Consider the following 15,487-nt stretch of genomic DNA (forward strand, 5'->3'; position numbering starts at 1 on the left):
CTACAATCCTTGGGTACAATAGCTTTTAATTTTCAAGAACTTTTCATCAAATTTTCTACAGAAGGAAAGGAAGTTGAATTAAGGGGTATTGCAGGGAAACCAGGAAATATAATCAGCTCTAATGGTATGACAAACCTTCTAAAAAAGGAGAAAAGAGGTGTAATTGCACAATTATGTTCGCTAGATGTTTCCACATCAGAATCATCTATTTCTCTAGATCTCCAAAAAGTCCTAGACAATCATTCCAAGGTATTTGAGACTCCCAAAGGTCTCCCACCTATGCGTGATCATGATCATGCTATTCATCTGATTCCAGGAAGTGTTCCTCCAAACATCAGGCTGTACAGATATCCCTATGTCCAAAAAAGTGAAATTGAACGTATGGTTGCAGAAATGCTAGAGGCTGGTATAATTCAACGAAGTCAAAGTTCTTTCTCTGCTCCAGTAGTATTGGTGCACAAGAAGGATGGATCATGGCGCATGTGTCCGGATTATAGGGCGCTCAACAAGCTCACTATTAAAGATAAGTTCCCCATTCCTGTCATTGATGAATTATTGGATGAATTGCATGGATCAATTTACTTCACCAAGTTGGATCTTTGTTCGGGATATCATCAAATCAGAATGAAGATTGAAGACATTCTAAAAATGACATTTAGAACTCATGAGGGTAATTATGAATTTTTGGTGATGCCTTTTGGCCTTACTAATGCACCTTCAACATTTCAAGGTTTGATGAATTCAATTTTCAAACCATTCCTTAGAAGATTTGTGTTAGTATTTTTTGATGATATACTAATCTACAGCAAGTCTTGGAAGGATCATGTTCAACATGTTAACAGGGTGCTACAACTATTGGAGGAGAAACAATTATATGTAAAAAGATCCAAATGTTTCTTTGGAGTCCAGGAGGTGGAATATTTGGGTCATATTGTATCTCATGAAGGAGTTAAGGTAGACCCTAGCAAAATTAAAGCCATTAAGGAATGGAAAATTCCCACATCCATAAAGCATCTCTGAGGATTTCTTGGGTTGACAGGGTATTATCGTAAGTTTCTAACAACATTATTGAAGAAAGATGCATTTTCATGGACTCCGGAAGCAACAAAGGCCTTTGAGCATCTTAAAGAGGCAATGTGCCAAGCACCAGTCTTAGCTACACTGGACTTCACAAAAACCTTTATTGTGGAATGCGATGCTTTAGGAAATGGAATTGGTGCTGTTCTAATGCAAGATGAAAGACCTATTGCTTTTGAAAGTCGTCCAATCAAGGGAAAGTTTTTAAGCAAAGCTATTTATGAGAAGGAAATGTTGGAAATACTCCATGCACTTAAGAAATGGCGACCCTACCTAATGGGAAGACACTTCAAGGTAAAAACGGATCATGATAGCCTTAAATACTTTTTAGAACAAAGATTATACTCTGAAGCAACAAAAGTGGGTCACAAAGATGTTGGGTTATGACTTTGAAATCATCTACAAAAAAGGGAAGAAAAATGTGGTGGCAGATGCACTCTCAATAAACGATGAGGATGTGGAAGCATTTTTGTGTGCCATTTCTATTATCCAACCAGATTGGATAAACGAAGCAAGGGAGGAATGGAAGAATGATGAAGAAGTGTGGGCACTTATTCGAAAGCTACAACAAGATTCCAGTACGTTTGATACATTTAGCTGGCAAAATGATTCATTATGGTACAAAGATCGCTTATACCTCTGTAAGAATTCCCAGCTAAAACAAAAGATTCTTATGGAATTGCACACTTCTCCCTTAGGAGGGCACTCAGGATTTTTAAAAACTTACCACAGGGTTAAGAAGGAATTTTTTTAGGATGGCCTTAAATAAGATATTCAAAAGTTTGTGGCGGAATGTTTGGTTTGCCAACAAAATAAAGTTGAAACAATTAATGCACCGGGTCTATTACAACCTTTATCCATTCCAAGCCAACGTTGGGAGGAGGTTTCAATGGATTTTATCACAGGTTTACACAAGTCTGAGGGAAAGAGTGTCATCATGGTGGTAGTTGACAGACTTACCAAGTATGCACACTTTTGTGCATTATCACATCCATTTAAAGCCAGTACAGTTTCTACTGCATTTATGGAAACAATTCAAAAGCTACATGGAAACCCAAAGATTATTGTAAGTGACAGAGATCCCATTTTAACTGGAAATTTTTGGACAGAATTATTTTCTTGTCTTGGTACTCAGTTAGCTCATAGCTCATCTTATCATCCTATATCTGATGGGCAAACTGAGATAGTAAACAAATGTTTGGAAGGATATCTTCGTTGCTTTATATCTGATAAACAGACACAATGGGTCAAATGGTTGCCTCTGGCTGAATGGTGGTATAACACTTCCTTCCATACAGCAACAAAAATGACCCCATTTATGGCACTTTATGGGTATCAACCACCATCCATCACATCATATTTAAGAGAAAATTCTAAGCTTCAGGCAGTGGAACATCACATTGAACATCAACAACAAGTCCTCCAACTCTTAAAGGATAACCTCGTGTTAGCACAAAATAGAATGAAACAACAGGCAAATCAACATCGCAGTGAAAGAATTTTTGATGTAGGTGATTGGGTATTCCTATGGCTACAACCATATAAGAAAATGTCCCTAAAGAAAGCTAAGAAGGATAATAAATTATCACCAAAGTATTATGGTCCGTACAAGGTGTTGCAAAAGATTGGTACTATGGCATACAAATTGGAGCTTCCTGCAACTTCTCGACTGTAGCCAGTTTTCCATGTTTCATGTTTAAAGAAAGTTATAGGCTACAAGCTCCCAGTTCAAACAATATTGCCAGAACTTGACGAGGAAGGAAAAATTATATTGGAACCAGAAGCAGTCACAGAAACAAGAACTTGACAGCTATGAAATCGATCAATTTCAGAGTATCTTATCAAGTGGAAGAACTTATCCGCTGAAGATTCCACATGGGAGGATGAGAATTTTATGCAGAAGTATCCAGAACTACTCAAGGGTTGAGGACAACAATTTTTTGAAGGAGAGGGGCATGTTGGGTCCCTATAATACTAGTGATTACCCGATTACTATTGTATTTATACCCCTTATTTATATTGTTGTGCCCCTATTACCCCCATGTTGTTATTTCTGTGCCCCATAGAATCCCTCTATTGTTATTTTTGTGGCTTTATATTATTATTGTTAGGTCGGCTGGATTATATTGTGACTCCTTAGACTCCTATATATAGAAAGGAGGTTTTGTCATTTGTATCATCCAAGAATTGTTCATTTATGTAATGTAAAGGAGGTTGCCCCCTTGAAGAGGCTGAATTCTAAGGCGTGGATCTCTCTTTTCTATCTTTTTGTGAGCTCGTTTCATAACATAGTCTTTGGATCTATATGAGAAACTATCCAGATGACAATGTCTGTGCATGGGAAGGCCAGATACCTATATGAAAACTTGGGAAACCATGACTTTTGGACATTGATATACACATGCAAGTCTTCAAGGTTTGCTTTGAAGCTTCTTGCTGAGAATGCTTCATTCACTTTCTTCCATGTGATATTTGATTCTTTCTCTATGAACAATTGAGTACATGAGTAAACTGAAACATTCATTGACGTACTCTTAACTTCCTCCACGATGCTTCTTTCTATGGTGTCCTTTGAATAGTATCTCTTTGGTGCCATGATGTTAGAGACTAATGAAGAGAAGTGCTCAACAACTCCAATACCTATAGGAGGAAGATACACTCATGGAAAATATAAATTAGCTTCAGCAAATTCACTCTCAAAGAAAAATCACAACAGTAAGCACTGGAATAACAAGGAAAATTTCACAATTCTTGAGCTGAACGAGGGAGACTAGCTAACTGAACTGCACTATGTGCAGTCTCAGCACTCACTGGTGCAGATTGAGGCTAGAGACTACACAATGCATAGTTTAGCCTAGGAAAAATTAGGTGGAGACTGTAGGTTTTAACCCCGTACAGAATTTACCTTAATACAAATTCTAAAAATAGAAAATAAACAATGGTGAGAGAATAACACATAAAAAAAATATACACAGAGATTTTCCCCTGGATCCCAAAACTGGGACTACCATATTGATTTTTCATTATGTTCCTTTCAATGTTACAATACATATATATATATATACATGTTGAAGCATTCATAAACCCCAATCCATTAACCGTGGATTAGAACATAACTATACTTCCCTTGACCGTATTTATAAAATACCATGGACTGAAAAACATCACGCTGAAAACCATGTGTGAAATCCATACACAAAACCATATGTAGGTTCGCCCACCTAATATAACGTCCAAAAATATTTTCCCTGGGGCGCTGCCCTGGACCCCATAGAGGGGGGCCACCATCCCCCTCAAACCCCTCGACACAGGGGGCTGCCAAGACCCATCTAACCCCTTGGTTCAACTACTAGGTCTAGTCATGGAAAGAATACAACACAACCTAACAAAGACTGTGCATTGTGTAGTCTTAGTGCCCGAGAGAGATGCGTGAGCCTTGGAACTATTCAATGCACAATTGGTGTAGCTAAGTACTTTTCATTTTGTAGTCTTAGAGGTCAAGCATCAGGATTGATCCTCTGACTTGCACAATGCCCAACTAAGCAAGGCAACTGCTGGCTAAGGGAAGGGTAGATCTGCCCATAAAGAGTGTGGGAAACTGGAAGATCTGAGTGATGGTGAAATTTAGAGTGAAAATTTAACTAAGGATAGATGGATTAGTGAAAAGAAAGTGCATAATATCAACATGCAAAAGGAAAAATAAACATGCATCGATAGTCGATAAAATAATGACCAATAACGGGTAAAAACAACAAAAATGATGTGACACTTGTAAATGGAGAATGACAAACTGAACTATCACTTTCAAAAGCTAATATAAGTTAAAATGCTAGAAACCATGAAAATAAACAAGCAAGAAAACACTCACATTAGAGAAATGATAAAAAGCAACCGAAAAAGTGACAAAAGATGACAAAAGAAAAACTCACCCGAAAAGGTGCCACAAACTCCACCAAAGTTTCCTTGATCTCTTCAGTAATTCTAGAGCTCCCAAATCTAATGTACAAGTGATATATATGGGTTCCCATTATATAGATATAGATCGATTATGGTTTATGGCATGCATGCCTCAAATAAGGAAAAAGCAACACTTGGCGGAAAGCTCCAAAAGAGTAAGGGCGCCACATTCGGGAAAGTAATTAATGAATCCTTATTTTATAAGAATTTTTTTTATTTTTTATTTTTCAGGAAACCGAGCATGCACACTACTAAGAAGGAATGTGCAGTTCCCAAGGATTGGACAACTTCTTGTCTTAGTGCATTGTGTAGTTTTTGAGATCAAGGATGGCTTGAGACATTTTTGAGCTTAAGACCCAAATTTCATCTAGCACTATGCATTTTCTAACTCAAGGCATACCTTTCATCCTCAATTGCACAATTCCAATCATCAAGGCTAGCCTACCTTCGAATATTGTACAGTTTCTGGAGGCAAGCCCAACAATGGTACAAGATCAAGTCAGAAGCATGCTTGTGAGTGCAAAATCTGGGATTGGGATCAGTATATGATGAGAAAAGAACGAAAATATAAGTCTATATCACAATGTGAATACTTGAGGATAGTTACAGATAGGCTCCTATGGACAAAAAAAAGGATCCAAAATTAAAGCATGGGAAAATTTTTCGAGAGTGGTTGTACCATCTACAACAACTTCATGGTTAGGTCATCCTTAAGAAGGGGCCTTCCATTGGGAGCAATTGATACACATAATGGTGTCCATAAATTCATCCAAGTTGAAACAATGCCTACAATATAACAAATACAACCCTTTAATTAAAATGAAGTTTAAGCATATAATTAATTATTTCAGCAAAGGGATATTTATGCAAGCTTTGTGATGGGTTACTTGTAATATGAGAGATAACATATGTAGAGGGGTGGTATCTAGATAAAAAGGGATGTTAATGGATCAAAGTTATTTTGAAGCTTTAGTCTTGAATGCAAATGATAGCTTTTACCTAAAACCAATGCAACATTCAATGGTATTCATTTACTGATTGGACATGTCATCGATATGTGAAGAAAAATATTAGAATGATGTTTCAATAATATAACAAAAATGCTATGAAATACTCATGAGGATCTGAGATGTGAGATGAAAAATCTAAATATGAGGATCAAGTTGAAAATGGCTTGATCCTTCACTCATAATCATGATAGTTTATGGTTTTAAGGATGTAAGGGAAAGATGGCAGTTTCACAAACCTTAATGCATTTAATAGAATGATAATCATGATTAAGAAAGGTGAGCATGTGCAATATGCATCATGACAATTAAAATCCATGGGGTTTGATAAAGGCTAGCCTACTGAAACAATTGATTAATTCAAAGACATAAACATAACCCTTTATACCTTTATGGTCATACTATGAGGACATCCAAAATTTGGATATGGTTGAAACATTTCAGGTGTTGTTGTAGAGGCTATAAAAAATGGAAAGCCATTGGTAGAATCGAGCATCTCTTCCTTATTCCCTTAAATAAATTGAGTGTTAAAATAAAAGAAAGGAAGTATTAAATTAAATACCTTGGGTACCACTTGAGTTACTTGATCATTGATAGGTATTCCATTCATTTGTCTTTGTAGCTAGGTCTTGTTAGTATTTAAATACCACATCAAGAGATCATGCATGTCAATATTCAATAATGATATAGATAACATGATACCCAACTTATTATATTTGACATTTTTAAGTGAGTTTGTGGTGTTGCTCCGTTGTTAGTAGACCTATTCAATACCTTAGCAGAGTCACTCAAGAAATCACAAGCATTGCTTCACTATCAAAAGGCATATTTGGTACCCTGACGAAGTTGCTTGCGTCACCTCTTTGCACAAGAAGCATTTATCTTCATTTACGCTTTATTTAATTAGTTTATCTTTTATATGCACCTAAAATGAATTATTAAGGCATTCACTATGATAGGGTGGAAGAGGGATCCCGACTTATTTTATAGGAAAGGTAAGTTATTCCTTGTTTGAAAAAAAGTAAAAGACATTATGAGGTAGGGGTTTCCTCATGCCATATTTCTACATTGCGTCTCCAACTAAAAAGTGGAAAATGAATACACAAAATAAACTATTAGAACCATATTGGAAACAAACTTTAGGTTAGAGATATCATTATTTCTAACTAATTGGATTTCCCCACTAGTATCTAATCATATTTTACTTTTTAATAAACTAGACTCATGTTATAAATATAAGAGACAAGGTTTCAATATCAGTATCTACAAGAGGATGCCTCTTGGAGTGACCAACCCAACCAAAAAATACCATTGGATGGGATCTTAGTATTCTAGGGAAGGAAAATCAATTAGATAAAGGGATATGATGGAAAATATTCATGGATCATTTATGCACGAACGTGAAAACCCCATGCAAAGGACAAGGATAAAATGAGAAGCAAGGTTTAAAATTCAAGGAAATCAATGATAGATGGAAATCAAATATGTCATGCATTATAATGATGTAATTAGATGCAGGGAACATGATGCCAAATGTAATAATGAAACAATGGAATGTAATGTAAGAAAAAAAAGAACAAATGAAACTATAATATGTGATATGTGTATAGAGATAATGTAGAAAAGTACAACTACTCTAATAAGTAAATGAATTATAAATGAACCATAATCTAATTGAAGAAAAGATATTATGCTTATGTGAAATCTAATTTCTAGTGAATCCAATTGAGTTGTTCCATACCTGCAAAAAGAATGGTATAAGCAATCAAAACCCGTGAAAAATTATGTGTAAATAGAGGGATAGTTACTTGTATATCTTGCACAAAATTTTGAAGGTCTTTCCTACTAGAAGAAAAGTGTGCCATAAATTTTTGTTCTATGCATGTTGCACTTCTACCTTGATGTACAAAATGATGGACATGAATACCCTCAGAGTGTCTCAAGAATGTAAATTCATTCGAGTTTTCATTAGTCTCAGGCACAATATAAGACCAAAGCTTCTTATTAGCAGCAAATCTTGCTAGATAAGACTCTTCTAGCCAATCAATGATTCAATCATGACATTCAAAATTACTAGTTTTAAAACCATGACATTATAGGAAATATGAGTTTTCAATCAATACATTCAAGCTATGGAAATAATATTTTGAGGAGAACTTGATTTTACCTTGTTTAGAAAGTTTCTAAAGATCACAAAGACTTGACATAACTGCCAAGAAGATTTGTTGTGTCTCGAGGTCGTGACATGTATCTAAACTCTTAGATGGTGAATCATGAAACTTTATTGGCTTGGTGAAGTCAATTGCTGTAAGAAAACAACCATCATAAGATATACTACAGGTTGACAAAATATTCTCTAAAATAAACATGTATCACATCAAATTTAATATTCATATCAGCATGGGGAATTAATATGTCAACATGAAGGTTTTGTTCCAATAAATGATCTAAATATCCATTGATGCTCAAAATAATGCCTCATTCCAAACCAAAAATAATCATCTTCATAACATCCATAAGAGAGATGAGGAGTTGATTATTCATGATAGAGTTTAACGGGACCAAATCTTCTAGACGATGATCATCCTTGCATTGATAATCACGAAGACAGGCTTTGAAGCCTTGTACATTCCTTGAAGATATAAATTCAAACCCTAGATTCAATACAACAGAAATGAAAGGTTTTTTTGTATGAAATGGGATTAACCAAACAAGAATCTCATAACCCACTAGAGGCTCTGTCTTGAGAATTAAGAGAAATAACTCTAAATCCCTAGTATTTCAAGAATGGGCTTACATCAAGTGAGACAATCTTGAGAAAATCTTGAACTAACCTAGTTCATGGATTCCATTAGGGTCGTAAGAACCTGACATAACCATTAGTAGGAGCTGAAGTGCTTTGAGTTATTGACAAGTAACTGAACATTCAAATGTTAAATGGCAAAACTTTGAGGACATAGTCAAATCAACATCTTTCACATCAACCAAATCCTTATAAACTAGATATCTATTGTTGGATTCAATGTTTTGATCATATATTTCAACAACAACAATCAAGTTACTCAAGTCATAAGATTCTACTGGATTTAGATCTAAATATGTATAGATCAGAGAGATTTTATGGACAACCTGAACGGAATAGTTTACTCCATCCAGTGTCAGAGATTGCAATCCATAAAGAAGATGCTAAATACTGTCATTATTTTCCTCTTCTAAAGATGATACTTCACCAACTTGTGTCATCTTAAAATAATTGAGAATTTGAATGATTTGAAATATTTACAACATCACTTGATTCATTACATGTGTCAGGACAGAAGGGTTAGTGAGTTGAGGAAGAAATTCCCATGAGAAATTCATCTATGATCAAATCAGATTCCATATCTTGATTTTGTAAATCCCAATCCTTTTAGGTGGTCAAGAAATCAACAGAAGTACAAGGATATGTGTCAGTACATATATCAAAGAGGTTATTGTCAATAGGATGATGATCACTAGAGCCTTTGGTTTGATTAAATGCTTTTATTTCACTCGATTGATCATTGAGAGCACTAGGATCCCCATCAATCATGAACATAGGAACACTAGCCGAGGTTTTATCTTGAATAACTTGTGAAAAGAAATAATCATCTTGACATAGTGAGATTTGGAATATTAAAGAGAGATGAGACATGCTTTCATCATTTTTCTTCTCGACATGTGAGATGTTACCACCCTGTACCTGATCACTATTTGGCCTAACAGATTGGGAATGAACATTAATCAAAGCAACTACTCATACAATGGATTTCTTGAGTGATTAAAGGCACAAGGAGTTATGAGGTGTGAATGAAAGAGGATGAAAGGAATCCATTGAAGAGACAATACTAGGAATAAAATACGATTCAAGATTTAGATCACTCCCATTAGTATCATTTCATATAATCAACATATCAACATTCACACTATTCTCCACTAAATTATTTGAACAATCAATGTATTTTGGATAAATATTTTGATCATTTCAAGTTGATGAATGTGTGAGTATAGTATGAAGAGATTCATGAACACATTCTCAAAGGTTCTTGATAAGAATAAGTTGAATCTCTAAAGAAATTATATTAGGTTGCATTGCAGGGTAATTATGCTCCCTTGTATCCAAGATCTTTTGATGATTGATATTATTGATAAAAGGAACTTTGGTATCAACCCAAGGGACCACTTCATCCAGTAATGATACTAGAGGAGTGTGATAGAGATTAGGGATACAAAATTATTCCTTTGAGAGTTGGGGCACCTCAAGACTCAGAAAAGTTAAGAAAACAAGATCTGGGAAAATACGTGGTCAATTTGGGGTTTGAATATTACGAGCATTATGGGATGGTTTATTACTAAAATTCATTTTATATTCATATTCTTTCAGAAATATACAAACCAACGATCAAAATTTTTCATCCAATAAATATCAATACATCACTTTTAGGAAATTCATAACAAATACGAAGAAATCTATCATCAAAATCTTCTAATGGCTCATCTAGTTTCACCTTAAGATTACATATTATTTTATACACACATTGATAGCAATAAATATAAAAAGATTTATGAATCAACTTAATGAGTTGCTCGACACCATTCCCTAACGTGAAACTTTATGAAGCTCGGCACCATTGCTAAAAAGTGCCACTTTATGAAGCAATGGTGTCAAATAATGAAATGGTGTCAAGCACTAGAAGTTAGACAAGTAGACTTTTATGAAGCTCCTTAACGGAAAGGTACGATGTAATTCCCTGAAATGACCTTCAAGAATAAGGGTGAACAATTTGCAGGTGAAACCTTCATAATGTGCTTCATTAGAATCACAAAACTCAAGAAACTGAAGTGTATGTTATACTATAGATGTTCCACTCTCACCATTAAACTTATCTTGTGACAAGTGATGAAATATATATGTGGGGATAAAAATATGAATTCTTTTAGCAAAACAACCTGGGATAATGATTTTGGGAGAAGCCATTTCAAGATAGAAAGTTTTGATATAGACTCCACTAGCTCAAATGATCATCTAGCCCTCCTTCTAGTGCCAAAAAGTGTTGGTGGTGGGGGGATACTTGTTATGAATTCTCAATTATACCTGACATTTTTGGGATAGGAGCCCCATCCAGGATATTGTCCCTCATGCCATTATGTGTGTGTTTTTCGTTTAGATACCGAATGCAGGGAGTTGTATGTGAGACCAAATGTAATATGTTAGAAGAATGAGGGTACGCCCAACTATTAATTGATCGCTTGTTAAACATGATATAAGAATACAACAACAACATAATGAGAAAGAGCATGCCTTAACGATGAATCATGTAGCTGAGACTAACTGAGACATACAAAATGGAAAAGTGCTAGAAATCAATTACAAATTAGCTCACAATCAATCCCTAACATTAACATTACATGAGGAGTATAGATTCAAAGCCAACATACAAGTTGCATGCAAAAGAGTAGTTCATAAATAGGTAACCAATATGTAACACACGTGACTATATAATTGGAATACCAGATAGCTAATATAACAATAGAGGAATGCACAACAAATACATGTACAACAAGCTCATCAAAGCGCAATAGTGTAATGAGAGAAATTCATATCATCTTCATAACATAGCACTAGCGTTAGGTCCCTATAATATTAGTGATCCCCCCATTACTATTGTCGTTGTATCCCTTATTGTTACTATTGTGCCCTTATTGTCCCCATATTGTTATTATTGTGCCCCATAGAATCCCTCTATTGTCATTTTTGTGCCTCTATATTATTATTGTTAGGTTGGCTTGGTTATATTGTAACCCCGTAGACTCCTATATATAGAAAGGAGGTTTTGTCATTTGAATCATCTAAGTATTCATTTATGTAATGTAACGGAGGTTTCCCCCTTGAAGAGGCTTATTTGTAAGGCATTCATCTATCTTTTCTATCTTTTTGTGAGTTGGTTTCATAACATTTGGTATAAGAGCTTTGGATTATAGGGTTTCGCTGCTCCAAATAGGTCAACGTGCCATGTTCGCTATAACTTTTTTCTGCAATGTTTCAGAAGCTAAAAATAAAACCCATTTGGGCTGCAATAGTTCTAAACTTCAGGTACAAATTTTAGACCTTTTCTCACTATATTTGCAGAGATATGATCTGAGGAAGTTGGCATTTTTGTAGACTCCCGAATTACATTCCAAACAAGTGACTTTTGTTTCGAGCATCAGATTGAAATCTCGTAAGAAGTTTTAGAAAGAGGACAGGCTCTAGTTTTCTGTATATCAGTTTCAGGTACTAAGGTCAAAACAGTGACACGTGGAACGTCGTAGAAGTTCGATCTACTGAACTAGTCTATAATCAGGTCACCATGGGAGATTTGGCATAACTCTTCCTTGGAGAATCCAATTTTGATCAGACTGGTGGCATTCGAAAGAGGACGTAGAGGGCTAATATAGGTCATGATTTTAGAACTGGGAGATCCAAAATTATAGAGGTACATCAGATTCAATAACGAGATCCTAAAAGTGAAAAAAGGTGTGTATTTTTTGAATTTTTCATAAGCTTGGTTTGAAAAATTAGTTTGAAGGAAATCAAAGGGCATAGTGAAGCATTATTATCGATAATTGATGCCCCTAAGAAAGTAAATGGAAACACTTAGTAAGAACCCTGAAAGCTCTAGCATGACTCATGAAGAAGACGAAGAAATGCAACATGATATATCAATATTACGAAACCACATGCAACAAATTTCACTGCCACAAAAGGTAACATAAAATAAGATGGATGGTTTAAAGAAAGACGTAGAAGCTAAGATGGATGGTTTAAAGAAAGGCGTAGAAGCTAATATGAATGACTTGGAAGCTAATATGGACGGCGTGGAAACTAAGATGGATGGCGTGGAAGCTAATATGGATGGCATGGACGCTAAGATGGACGCTAAGATGAATGGAATGGACGATAAGATGGAAGAATTGAAGATAAATTTGAATAACTTGCTACAAGAAATGTTCACTAATGGTGAAAGAGTAAAGGAAACTCATGATGAGAACAAAATAAATGTTAATCATGATTTCATAGACTCTAATGTTGGATTGAAGACCCACCATGTTCCAAAAATCGATATGAGGAAGTTTGATGGCAATGATTCAGGAGCATGGATACTATAGATGGAAAAACACAAAAAAGGTATGTATTGCAACTTTATATTTGGAACCAAATCAGTTTGTATGGTATTGTTTCTCTAGTAAACAAATTGTCACTTGGGCAATTTTTACGGAAGAGATGATAGCACATTATGAGAATACAAAAAGAAACACCTTTTTTAGCCAATTGATAAATCTCAAACAAAAGGGTTCAATGATGGAGCACATTGAGGACTTCCAAAAATTGAACATAACGGTAAAAGATATTCCATAGGAGCATATCATTGATGTGTTCATAGGGACTTTAAAGGATAATATCCAACATGAGGTTCACCTTTGGGAACGTGATTCATTGGAGAAGACATTCATGTTAGCAAGAAAAATGGAAAGAAAAATTATGGCAACCAGGAAGCCTACCACTCACAACTATAAAGATGGAATTGTTGCTTCCTATATCCAGCACCAGACTGTCAAGTGATGGTTGCAAGTGGAGGAACCATAAATTGCTATGGAAAGTGCCATAATATCAAGTTATCCATGGGAGAATATGTATTGAATAGCCCAATGCTTTCCATTCCAATGGGTGGTTTTGATGTTGTACTAGGAGTCCAATGGCCACAATCCTTGGGTACAATAGCTTTTAATTTTCAAGAGCTTTTCATGAAATTTTCCACGGAAGGAAAGGAAGTTGAATTAAGGGGTACTGCAGGGAAAACGAGAAAGATAATCAGCTCTAATGGTATGACAAAGCTTCAAAAGAAGTAACAATGAGTGTAATTGCACAATTATGTTCACTATGGGTTCCCACATCGAAATCATCTAGTTCTCCAGGTCTCCAAAAAGTTTTGGAAAATCATTTCAAGGTATTTGATACTCCCAAAGGTCTCCCACCTATTCGTGATCATGATCATGCTGTTCATTTGATTCCAAGAAGTGTTCCTCCAAACATCATTCCATACAAATATCCCTATACCCAAAAGAGCGAAATTGAACAAATGGTTATAGAAATGCTAGAGGTTGGTATAATTCAACCTAGTCAAAGTTCTTTCTCTGCTCTAGTAGTATTAGTTCACAAGAAGGATGGATCACGGTGCATGTGTCCAGATTATAGGGAGCTTAACAAGCTCACTATTAAAGATAAATTTCCCATTCCTATCATTGATGAATTATTGGATGAATTGCTTGGATCAATTTACTTCAACAAGTTGGATCTTCATTCAGGATATCATCAAATCATAATGAAGAATAAAGACATTCCAAAAATATCATTTAGAACTCACGAGGGTCATTATGAATTTTTGGTCATGCCTTTTGGCCTTACTAATGCACCTTCTACATTTCAAGGTTTGATGAATTCCATTTTCAAACCCTTCCTTAGAAAATTTGTGTTAGTATTTTTTGATGATATACTAATCTAAAACAAGTCTTCGAAGGATCATGTCCAACATGTTGACATGGTGCTCAAACTATTGGAGGAGAAACAATTATATGCAAAAATATCCAAATGTTTCTTTGGAGTACAAGAGGTGGAATATCTGGGTCATATTATATCTCATGAAGGTGTTAAGGTAGACCCTAGCAAAATTAAAACAATTATGGAATGGAAAATCCCCACATCCATAAATCATCTACGAGGATTTCTCGGGTTGACAGGGTATTATCGCAAGTTTGTTAAGAATTATTGGAGAATAGCAGCACCTCTAACAACATTATTGAAGAAAGATGCATTTTCATGGACTCCAGAAGCAATGAAGGCCTTTGAACATCTTAAAGAGGCAACGTGTCAAGCACAAGTCTTAGCTACACCAGACTTCACAAAAACCTTTATTGTGGAATGTGATGCCTCAAGAAATGGAATCGATGATGTTTTAATGCAAGAAGAAAGACCCATTGCTTTTGAAAGTTTTCCAATAAAAGGAAAGTATTTACACAAAACTATTTATCAGAAGGGAATGTTGGCAATACTACATGCACTTAAGAAATGGTAACCCTACCTAATGGGAAGACACTTTAAGGTAAAAACAAATCATGATAGTCTGAAATACCTTTTAGAACTAAGATTATCTTCAAAAGAGCAGCAAAAATGGGTCACAAAGATGTTGGGTTATGAATTTAAAATCATCTACAAAAAAGGGAAGCAAAATGTTGTGGCAGATGCACTCTCAAGAAAGGATGACGATTTGGAAGCATTTCTTTGCGCTATTTCTATTATCCAACCAGATTGGATAAACGAAGCAAGGGATGAATGGAAGAATGATGAGGAAGTGTTGCCACTCATTCAAAAGATACAACAAGACCGCAGT

The sequence above is a fragment of the Pinus tabuliformis genome, chromosome 8 (genome assembly GCF_031772625.1).
Source record: "Pinus tabuliformis cultivar Carrire ecotype Pingquan chromosome 8, CPIR1, whole genome shotgun sequence".
In the NCBI taxonomy this organism is placed as follows: domain Eukaryota; kingdom Viridiplantae; phylum Streptophyta; class Pinopsida; order Pinales; family Pinaceae; genus Pinus; species Pinus tabuliformis.